Source organism: Gavialis gangeticus, unplaced genomic scaffold, assembly GCF_001723915.1.
Source record: "Gavialis gangeticus isolate Ggan-Ray unplaced genomic scaffold, GavGan_comp1, whole genome shotgun sequence".
In the NCBI taxonomy this organism is placed as follows: domain Eukaryota; kingdom Metazoa; phylum Chordata; order Crocodylia; family Gavialidae; genus Gavialis; species Gavialis gangeticus.
Window position 1 is genome coordinate 7949557 of NW_017729027.1, and position 3254 is coordinate 7952810.

General features: G+C 42.3%; 1 protein-coding gene across 1 annotated transcript in view; it reads left to right on the forward strand.

The window, feature by feature from the left end:
- IBTK (inhibitor of Bruton tyrosine kinase) overlaps positions 1-3254 on the forward strand; it is a 117551-nt gene that overhangs the window by 81339 nt on the left and 32958 nt on the right. The window lies entirely within an intron of this gene.

Sequence of the window (3254 nt, forward strand, 5' to 3'; positions counted from 1 at the left end):
GATGCTCAAAGCTAGTTGGAGTTCAGCTGCAGCCTTGGCTCTTCTGGTTTGTTCCCTGCAGGACCGGACTGGTACAGAATATTCCAAAATGTTTTAGTACTTGTCTATGTAGATACTTCAGTAAATGTCAAGCAGACTGGCACCACAGAGATGAACTGGTTCAAATGGGGGCTTTCATAGGCAACAACCTACTTTGGATACCAGGAGTAGGTTGTTAACTAGGAAGTCTTATGCCTTTCTGAACTGCCAGTCACCTGCTACCCTGGTTTACTTTCTGCCTGACCTTAAGACTAACATGGCTAACCATCTAATATGTGCACCTTGTATGCAGATACCCTGATTCTTTTGGCCAGCAGTGTCTGTTGGGACTATTGGTTACCCTTGCAAGGGCAGAGCATCTCTAATCACCATGTTTTTCTTTTTGCTGGTGGCTGCAAGACAGAATTGTGCAAATTCTATCTTCATCCTTGTAGCTTTCTTAAAACAAGATTAGAATATCACCAGTTGGTTATTATTTGTAGGTTATAAGCAATACATTGCTTAAGTAGCTGTGATGGTTCAGGAAATGTACTATATTTACCTGAAAACAAGACAACCCTGACTGTAAGATTGACCCCCCCATAATTAGATTCTACATGTGGAAAATGTTATAAATGTTATTATTTATTCAAATTTATATGTATTATAGAATTTTATTATTTTCCATATATGGAATCTAATTATTGGGGAATCATCTTAAATTCACCTCTCCCCACTACTGCAGGTGGTGGTGGGGGAGAGATGATGAGGGGGCAGTAATGGGGCAGACGGTAGGGCAGATGGGAGGGGTGTTAGTGGGACAGGCAGAAGGAGGCAGGCAGCTTAGGCCCCTGCTGCCACCCCCCCTTACCTCCTATTGTCTACCTCCACCCCCTTTCTCCGCAGCCTCAGGCTGCCCTGATTTTCCTCTTTCCCCTGTTCCCCTCCCTCTACCCCTCCAGGTTGCTTCTGCCACTTACAGCCTCATGTCCCTGCCCTTCCACCCCCCCCACCCCACTTACCTTTGTTCCTTGCTGTCAGGCTCTATTCCTGCTGCAGCCTGGGGCAAGGAGTGTGACTACAGCCTGGCCTTATAGCAGAGGCCTGGAACTGGCACTGCTGTTCCAGCCCAGCCTCCTAGCAGCAGTGTGGCAGCTTTTAGGATCTGTTGATTCTGATTGAAGGGTGTGTCGATTGTTGCAATGTTGGCAGGTATTGCGTATGTTTCAGCAGGGTCTTACTCCTCTTGGCATGTGTTTTCGTCGCTGGGGAATTCGCTTCTGATTTCTGAGTTTAGCAAGGTTGGAGATTGTTTGAAAAGCAGCTGCAAGAGGGAAAGGGGATAGGAATATCTCTCAAAGTGTGATCCTATTCAGGTGTAGGTTACATTTATTTAAAGGTCTGGCTTAGGTTTCAAAGTGGTATGGTACATGACAATTGTGGGGAATGTGGTCAGTAGGTTTTGGGGTTTTTTGTATTGTAGTAGGTTGTGGGGTATTTGGCTTATTCAAAGATGTACCATATTTACCCACTGCTTGCTCCCTGCTGCAGCTTTGGGAGTGATAAATGTAAGATAACCCTCCAAGGATTAGGTTCTATACATGGAAAATTATAACAAGGGGCCAGACCTGGAGCCACAGTTTGAGGCAAGTGAAAGAGGCTGTGGGTCAGACTCTGGGGCAGCTTTCTTGGTGGCAACAGCTTTCTTGGTGAATTTAACTGTTTTTTTCACTTGGTCTCTTACTTCTGTTTACTTGTCTGCTCCAGAGGTTTGCTCTTCACTTTTCTCTTTAAGTGACTGCTTCATTTCCGTAACAGTTTTAAAGTAATTGTTCTACTTAGTTTTTAGCTAAGTATCCTAGGGCGCGTAACGCTTTAAGAAATTTACCTAATTTGTTCAGTTTCAGTTGGCTGATTGCTAGGTTGTCTAAATTTATTCAGTGCTTTTAAGAAGATATCTTAATAAAGCATTGTTGGAACACTGAAGGAGGTGTAATATTCTTGCTCCAGGGATCTTACCTAAAATCTGGATACGATGAAATAAAATAAGATAAGACATGCTGGGAAATTTTGCAGAAACATTTTCTTTTCAACTTCACTTTGAAATTTTTCTTTCACTCCATTACATACACAGGCTCTGTAGAAGAGGCCTTGCTGAAGGAGGAAATTGTGATAGTGCTGACATTTCTTTCAGAATAAAGGCATAATGAGAGTCCAAATAAAAGATGGTCTCATTTTTAAGTAGATTTTTTACAGACACTTGATGGGAGCAAAGAAAATATAAATTGATCTGATAGGCATTGAATGTGGCGCTATGGTCAGGAAAGAATTTTTAGTAGCAGTGGATTGGCAGGGGAAGAGGTTGTAACCTAGGAAAGACTGTCTTTATGTTGTAAAAGTAGAAGCAATCTAACCCATAGTTGCTTTAACTTACCTTGGATAACTTGGATGTAGTAACTGCAATGCAGGAAATGTTCACTAAAGCTGCTTACACTGGTAAAGATGTATAGACCCTGATTCATTTAGCTTTCGCTGCATGTAAAAGTTGGCTTTTAAAATTCAGGACTGGTGTGTCTGACCATCTAAAAATATGGCAACAATTGCATCAGATCCACAATTCCAAGGCTAGCCTGAATGTTTGGCCCATCACATTACTGGTAGATAGGGGCATAAAATTTACAGTAATCGATTTATTTATTTTCAACCAGGGAGCTGCGGCACCCTGGGTACCTTAAGATCCCTTCAAGGGTACCATTGGGTGCCACATTTGTACTGTTAGGTATGGAAACATAATAAACCCGGAGATTTCAGAGAGAAATACATAGTATCAAAGACATTCTGATCTGTTTTGGTCTTTATTTTTTGGTTCCTTGCAACAGCAAAAATGCTCTATTTTTTTTCCATAAACAGAAAAGTGTAAACCAAGAGCTGGTATTTTCTGAGGGGTACCTTGAGTTTAATGAGGGGTACTTTGAGCCTAAAAAGGTTGACAACCACTGCTCTAGTGGAAGCATGAAGCTGAAGACAGTCACTTTCCTTATTCTGTACAATGGTTACTGCAGTATCAGGAGTAAGGTGAATCTCTGGTACCTCCACTACTGCCAAACCACTCCATTATTTCATAGATTTCATAGGCATTCTGGCTGGAAGGTACCTCGAAGGATCATCCAGTCCAGCCCTCTGCCCCATGGGCAGGAAGTCAACGGGGATCATAGGATCCTAGCAAGATAAGCATC